The 8323-nt window shown below is 50.2% G+C and overlaps 1 pseudogene; it reads right to left on the reverse strand.

The window, feature by feature from the left end:
- Positions 1-464: 464 nt before the first annotated feature.
- Positions 465-6997, reverse strand: LOC140902795 (phospholipase A2 inhibitor and Ly6/PLAUR domain-containing protein-like; annotated as a pseudogene).
- Positions 6998-8323: the final 1326 nt, after the last annotated feature.

Here is an 8323-nt window from a genome sequence, read left to right on the forward strand (position 1 = left end):
TGTCTGAGAGTATCTGAGGGGACTGGCTGTGACTCCGGGGTCAGACGGGGGCAGCGATCCAGGAGTTCACGCTGGGTGAAATCTGCTCACAGAGCACCACCGGTTGGGGGGATCTGCCCTGTTTCCTGACACCTTCCCTGAGCCCGGCACTCCCAGTGGAGCCGCTCCAGAGAGCGGGACGAACTGAGCCCTGCAAAATCAACCTAGAAGGACATTTCTCCCCTCCAGGGCGTTCCCGCCCGCCAGGACAGCTGGGTGAGCCACGGCCTCTCCTTCCCACAGCCCTCCTTCCCCAGGGAAGATCAGAGATCATGGGGGGTACTTTCCCCACAACTCGCTTTATTCAACCAATGCACAAAAGGAACCCGCAATCTCCCCCAAAGAGAAGCAGCAGCCAGTGGCTGCTGAAGGGAGGTGCACTGCAGCCCGGCACGCAGCAGAAGGGAAGGATGCTAGTCCGGGACTCAGGGCTCCCCGATGCCTCCACCGGCCCTGGGAGCTGGGTAGCACTCGGCCCAGATCAACATCTCCACCATGCCCTGGGAGTATTTCTTCACCCCCACTCTCTTCACGCAGGCGCCAGGCGAGCCACATCCAGCCGCAATCTTTATCACGGTGATGTCACCTGTACGGGGGGAGACAGACATGATCAGAGGCTCCCACATCCCCCCCCCAACCCCCATGAGGTCTCTCACACACTCCCCTCCCAGCAGGACTGCACCCGGCTCTGCAGGCAGACTGGGGTCTAGTGCTCAGAGCAGGGGGCTGGAACAACGTGAGAACATAACAGAGGAACGGCCCCCCTGGGTCACCCCAAAGGTCCATCTAGCCCAGTATCCTCTGGCCAATGCCAGGTGCCCCAGAGGGAATGAACAGAACAGGGAACCATCCAGTGATCCATCCCCTGTCGCCCATTCCCAGCTCCTGGCAAACAGAGGCTAGGGCCACCATCACTGCCCATCCTGGCTATAGCCACAGATGGACCTGTCCTCCAGGAACTTCTCTAGTTCCTGTTTGAACCCTTCGCCTTCACAAGATTTCCCGGCAATGACTTCCACAGGTTGACTGTGCGTTGTGTGAAGCAGTGCTTCCTTTTGTTTTTTTAAACCTGCTGCCCGTTCATTTCATTTGGTGGCTCCTAGTTCATATGTTAGAAAGAGTAATAACACTTTCTTCACACCCTTCAACCTTTTACAGAACTCTTTCCTATCCCCCCTTAGCCATCTCTTTTCCAGGATTAAAAGTCCCACTCTTATTAATCTCTCCTCATATGGCAGCCGTTCCATCCCCCTCGTCATTTTGGTTGGGCTTTTCTGAAGCTTTTCCAATTCCAGTAGATCTTTTTGGAGACAGGGCGACCACATCCGCACTCAGTGTTCAAGCTGTGGGCGTCCCATGGATTTATATTGAGGCAACACGATTTTTTCTGTCCTATTCTCTGTCCCTTTCTTAATTATTCCCAGCATTCTGTTTGCTGTTTTCACAGCCGCTGCACATGGAGTGGATGATTTCAGAGAACTATCCATAGTGACTCCAAGATCTTTCTTGAGTGGTAAATTTGACCCATCATTGTGTATGTCTAATTGGGATTATGTTTGCCCATGTGCATTATTTAGCATTTATCAATATTGAATTTCCTCTGCCGTTTTGTTGCCCAGTCACCCTGTTTTGAGAGACCCTTTAGTACTTCTTCACAGTAAGCTTTGGACTTAACTATCTTGAGTAGGTTTGTATCTTCTGCAAATTTTGCCACCTCACTATTTACCCCTTTTTCCAGAACATTTCGGAATATGGTGAATAGCTAATGTACTCAATGCTTTTTTGACTCTGTCTTCAGGAACAAGGTCAGCTCCCAGACTGCTGCGCTGGGCATCACAGCATGGGGAATAGGTGGCCAGCCCTCTGTGGAGACAGAGGTGGTTCGGGACTATTTAGAAAAGCTGGACATGCACAAGTCCATGGGGCCGGATGCATTGCATCCGAGAGTGCTAAAGGAGTTGGTGGATGTGATTGCAGGGCCATTGGCATTATCTTTGAAAACTCGTGGCGAATGGGGGAAGTCCCGGATGACTGGAAAAAGGCTAATGTAGTGCCCATCTTTAAAAAAGGGAAGAAGGAGGATGCTGGGAACTACAGGCCAGTCAGCCTCACCTCAGTCCCTGGAAAAATCATGGAGCAGGTCCTCAAGGAATCAATCCTGAAGCACTTACATGAGAGAAAAGTGATCAGGAACAGTCATCATGGATTCGCCAAGGGAAGGTCATGCCTGACTAATCTAATCGCCTTCTATGATGAGATTACTGGTTCTGTGGATGAAGGGAAAGCAGTGGATGTATTGTTTCTTGACTTTAGCAAAGCTTTTGACACGGTCTCCCACAGTATTCTTGCCAGCAAGTTAAAGAAGTATGGGCTGGATGACTGCACTATAAGGTGGATAGAAAGTTGGCTAGATTGTCGGGCTCAACAGGTAGTGATCAATGGCTCCATGTCTAGTTGGCAGCCGGTATCAAGTGGAGTCCCTCAAGGGTCAGTCCTGGGGCCAGTTTTGTTCAATATCTTCATAAATGATCTGGAGGATGGTGTGGATTGCACTCTCAGCAAATTTGCGGAGGAGTGGTAGATAAATTAGGAGGAGTGGTAGATACGGTGGCAGGTAGGGTTAGGATACAGAGGGCCCTAGACAAATTGGAGGATTGGGCCAAAAGAAATCTGATGAGGTTCAATAAGGATAAGTGCAGGGTCCTGCACTTAGGACGGAAGAACCCAATGCACAGCTACAGACTAGGGACCGAATGGCTAGGCAGCAGTTCTGCGGGAAAGGACCTAGGGGTGACAGTGGACGAGAAGCTGGATATGAGTCAGCAGTGTGCCCTTGTTGCCAAGAAGGCCAATGGCATTTTGGGATTTATAAGTAGGGGCATAGCCAACAGATCGAGGGACGTGATCGTCCCCCTCTATTCGACATTGGTGAGGCCTCATCTGGAGTACTTTGTCCAGTTTTGGGCCCCACACTACAGGAAGGATGTGGATAAATTGGAGAGAGTCCAGCGAAGGACAACAAAAATGATTAGGGGTCTGGAGCACATGACTTATGAGGAGAGGCTGAGGGAGCTGGGATTGTTTAGTCTACAGAAGAGAAGAATGAGGAGGGATTTGATAGCTGCTTTCAACTACCTGAGAGGTGGTTCCAAAGAGGATGGTTCTAGACTATTCTCAGTGGTAAAAGATGACAGGACAAGTAGTAATGGTCTCAAGTTGCAGTGGGGGAGGTTTAGGTTGGATATTAGGAAAAACTTTTTCACTAGGAGGGTGCTGAAACACTGGAATGCGTTAACTAGGGAGGTGGTAGAATCTCCTTCCTTAGAAGGTTTTAAGGTCAGGCTTGAGAAAGCCCTGGCTGGGATGATTTAATTGGGGATTGGTCCTGCTTTGAGCAGGGGGTTGGACTATATGACCTCCTGAGGTCCCTTCCAACCCTGATATTCTATGATTCTATGAATAGGACTGGGCCCAGTGCAGATCCCTGGGGGACTCCCACTTTTTACCTCTCTCCGTTCTGAAAACTGACCATTTCTTCCTACCTGTTTTTCCCTATCTTTTAACAAGTTACTGAGCCATGAGAGGATTTTATCCCATGACAGCTCACGTTTCTGAAGAGCCTTTGGTGAGGGACCTTTTCAAAGGCTTTCTCAAAATCTAAGTACACTGTATCCACTGGATTCCCCTTGTTCACACGCTTGTTGACCCCCTCAGAGAATTCTAGTAGATTGGTGAGGCGTGATTTCCCTTTACCGAAACCATGTTGATCCTTCCACAACAAATTATGTTCATCTATGTGGCTGACAATTCTCTTCTTTCCTGTAGTTTCAATGAGCTTGCCCTGTACTGAAGTCAGACTTATTGGCCTGTAGTTGAAAGGATCACCTCTGGAGCCCTTTTTAAAAATTGGCGTGTCATTAGACGTCCTCCAGCCAGTTGGGACAGAAGCTGATTTAAATGCTAAGTTACAAACCACAATAAGTCGTTCTGTAATTTGACATTTGAGTTCCTTCCGATCTCTTGGGCGAAACCCATCTGGACCTGGTGACTTATTACTGTTTAATTTATCAATTTGTTGCAAAACCTCCTGTAATGACTCCTCAATCTGGGACAGTTCCTCAGATTTGTCATGAAAACAGAATGGTTCCGGTTTGGGAATCTCCCCCCCAGCCTCAGCCGTGAAGACCGATGCACAGAATTCATTTAGTTTCCCCGCAGTGGTTTTATCCTCCTTGAGTGCTCCTTTGGCATCTCGGCAAGTAGGACTCCTGGGTTCTCTCTGCAACTCTGCCAGGGGAGTGGAGTCTAGTGGGTCAGAGCAAGGGGGCCTGGGACTAAGCCAGGACACCTGGGCTCCACCTCGTGCTCTGTGTTTAGACCCCTCCCACATCTGGAGGACTTACCCAGTGTTAATATCCCAGATTCCTCAACACAATGGTCCTCGGCTCCGGTGCAGGCCAAGAGCTTGTTGTCCTGACAGTTTCCTCCCCACAGGTTGAAGCATGACGGGCACTGCCGGCCGTTGGGGACGGAGCTCACAGTTGGCACTGAGAACAGTCAGACACACACAGTCAGCCAGGGGTGGGGAGTCACTACACGCTGGGCTCGATCCCACCTCAGGGAAGGGAGTGGGGTCTAGTGGTTAGAGCAGGGGGGCTGGGAGCCAGGACTCCTGGGTTCTCTCCAGGCGGGTGTGGCCGGAGCAGGGCTCTAGGTTTGCAGCAGACACACACCTGGGATGGCCCCAGCGTTGCAGCCGTCAGTGTCACAGCAGGCGATGTTCGCCCACACGGTGACATTGTACGCGTAGGTCAGCGAGAAGGGGCCAGGCTCACAGTTCTTGGGCTCTAGGCACGATTTAGCCGTGTAGGACAAGGAGAATCCCTCTGTGGAAGAGAAACAGAGCATCACCTCTGAACTCCAAAATGGACCCCCAGCTGCTCCATCCTCCCCTTCTGTTCCATCCACCCCACGCCCAACTAATCTCATCTTCCCCCTCACCCGGATAAAATCCTGTCTTCTTTCTGATCCAGGCCCAACAGCCACCCACTGCAATTCCCATCTCATCCCGTCCCCTGTCTATGACATTATCTTTCCAGACTGAGCAGTCCCTGCTCCTGGAGAAGAGCGGAGCCTATTGGTTAGAGTAGGGGGAGGGGCTGGGAGCCAGGAATCCTGGGTTCGACCCCTGGCTTCAGGAGGACAATGGTGTCTATACTTAGTAGAAATCTTCTTTCACTCACCCAGTCTGAACTCTGCCACGACGGTGATGCAGGTCCCTTCCGAGGGGGCACAGGGCTGCAGGGAGCCGGAGCACGATTGCTCTTTAGACTCACACACCTCGCATTGCAGAGCGCTCCCTGGAGGTTGGAAAAAATCCCTTCTCAGTACAAACCCCAGCTCCACACCCCTCCTCAGGCAGTGCCCGTGGGTGAAATACCACCAGCAACCAAGAGGTGGCGCTGTGGGAGTTGTTACCACCAATGCCTCCTCAGTGAACGTGTGGGCAGACAAATCTTGGAGAAATGCCACCTGCTTTTGCAGCAGTTCTGTCCAGTTCCATTTAACTCTCCGGATGGGGAAAGGCATCTTGCTAGCTGGTCATTTGTATCTGACTCAATGCTGCAGACAAGTCTGTTTGCTGCCTGAGTGTCTGTGGCTAGAATACATTTTCAGGTGCTGATGTGGCTATCTGGGGTGCAGCTTGTGCCTGCGAACAAACCCCACACGTCTGTGTAGACAGAAAAACAAGAATTCGGCTGCTCTGAAGAGGGGTTTCTGCCTGGCTTTGCGGTGAACCTTTCACACACACACACACACCCCGCCGTCACTCTCTGCTCCAGGCCTCTGCCTCTCAGCCACACTCGACTTTAGTCCACTTTTCATGGCTGATCCTGCTAATTCTCTTATTCAGAATACGATTGACGCTTGTTAAGCCTTTGGATAGATGGCTGTGCACCTCCAGCCAGCGATCCCAGGAGCATCAACTCTTTCCTCTCCAGAGCGTGGGGGCCTTTAATTTATGACGTGAGCGTAAGGTAGTTTTAAGAAAGAAAGAAAGAAAGAAAGAAAGAAAGAGATTTTCCCACTTTGGTTTTTTTAGAGCTTTCATGTGGAAACATCAATTAAACCTCAGAACGCCTTCCCCTGCCCCTTCTATGTCCCTAGATGGTAGCAAAGTGATATTCTCCCCATCTAAGAAATAGGGAAACTGAGGTAGAAAAAAGATGTGTTCAATTCAGGCTTAGAACCAAGAAGACAGCCGAGAAGTCCTCACTCCTGACTCCCAGCCCACTCTAACCCACGAGATCCCACACCTCTTTCAGAGCCACGGACAGAACCCGGGAGTCCTGATTTGCAGCCATCTCTGCTCAAACTCACTACACCCCAGCCCTCTTCCACAGCTGGGGAATGATCTGAGGAGTCCTGGCTCCCAGCCCCCACCCGTTGCACCCGCATTCCCCTTTCAAACCCGGGGAATGAAGCCAGGAGTCCTGGCAGGAATCTCAGCGCTGACAGGCAGGGGAACATTTCTAGGCAGGACGACATGTGGACGGGGGAGCTGCTCCTCATCGGGATGACCCCAAGCTTGGGCGAGAGCTGGAGGAGGAACGAGAAGAAGCAAGGACAGAGGGACTCAGACCCGCTGGCCAGGCCCCTAGCGTGGGCTGTGGGAGTCCCAGGCTCCAATCCCTGTTCTCCCCGATTCAGCCAGGGGAATGTGACTCCGGGTTTTCCTCTCGCTGGTTTTACCCATTAATTCCATCCTGACCCCAGAATCCACCATTGACAGCAGCACGTTCCCCAAGTGAATGCCCGACCCCACCACCCAGTTCCCTCTGCCCGGGGATGGATGGGACTCACCTGTGGCCAGGAGAGCGGACAGCAGGCAGAGGGGCAGAGCCACCCACATGGTGCCTGGATGTTAGCTGCGGTGAGCAGAACAGCAAGGAAGCATCTGGCTGTGGTTTTATCCGGCAGGTTGGCAAATACCTGCCCCCTGGGGGATCGGCTGGGGCTGCCCCATGACATCCTGGTGGACCCGGAGATGGGAGATTTCACAACCCTGCATGTGACATTGGCTGATCAGGTGATGCAATGTGTCTTGAGGCCAATTCCCTTGTGCGTTAGTGGAGATCAGTGGTTCTCAGCCAGGGGTCCGTGTACTCCAGGGGTACACATAGGTCTTCCATGGGGTACATCAGCTTATCTTGATGTTTGCCTCATTTTACAACAGGCCAGATATAAAGCACTAGTGAAGTCAGTACGAGCTAAAATTTCCTGACACAATGACTTGTTTGTGCAGCTCTATGTACTATCCACTGAACTGTAAGAACAATATTTATATCCCAGTGGAGTTATCTTATAATTACACGGTGGAATTGAGAAAGGAAGTTATTTGTCAGTCACAATGTGGCTGTGACACTTATGTATTTTTAGAATAACATAAGAAAGGACCTGTCATAAATATAAAGGGAAGGGGAACCACCTTTCTGTCCCCGGAGCTATAAAATCCCCATGCCCCGTGGAAAAACACTTTCACCTGTTGTCATAAATAGAAAGGGAAGGGTAAACTCCTTTATAATCCCTCCTCTCCAGAGGAAAAATCCTCTCACCTGTAAAGGGTTAAGAAGCTAAAGGTAACCTCGCTGGCACCTGACCAAAATGACCAATGAGGAGATAAGATACTTTCAAAAGCTGGGAGGAGGGAGAAAAACAAAGGGTCTTTGTCTGTCTGTGTGATGCTTTTGCCGGGGACAGAACAGAAATGGACTCTTAGAACTTAGTAAGTAATCTAGCTAGTTATGTGTTAGGTTATGATTTCTTTAAATGGCTGAGAAAATAGCTGTGCTGAATAGAATGGATATTCCTGTCTGTGTGTCTTTTTGTAACTTAAGGTTTTGCCTAGAGGGATTCTCTCTGTTTTGAATTTAATTCCCCTGTAAGGTATTTGCCATCCTGATTTTACAGAGGTGATTCTTTTCTACTTCTATTAAAAGTTTTCTTGTAAGGAAACTCAATGCTTTTTCATTGTTCTAAGATCCAAGGGTTTGGGTCTGTGGTCACCTATTCAAATTGTTGAGGATTTGTACCAAACCTTCCCCAGGAAGTGGGGTGCAAGGGTTGGGAGGATTTGGGAGGGAAAGACGTGACCAAACTACGTTTCCCAGTAAACCCAGTTAAAGTTTGGTGGTGGCAGTAGAAATCTAGGGGCAAAGGACAAAATTAATTTGTACCTTGGGGAAGTTTTAACCTAAGCTGGTGAAAGTAAGCTTAGGAGGTT

This window comes from Lepidochelys kempii, chromosome 24, assembly GCF_965140265.1.
Source record: "Lepidochelys kempii isolate rLepKem1 chromosome 24, rLepKem1.hap2, whole genome shotgun sequence".
NCBI lineage: Eukaryota > Metazoa > Chordata > Testudines > Cheloniidae > Lepidochelys > Lepidochelys kempii.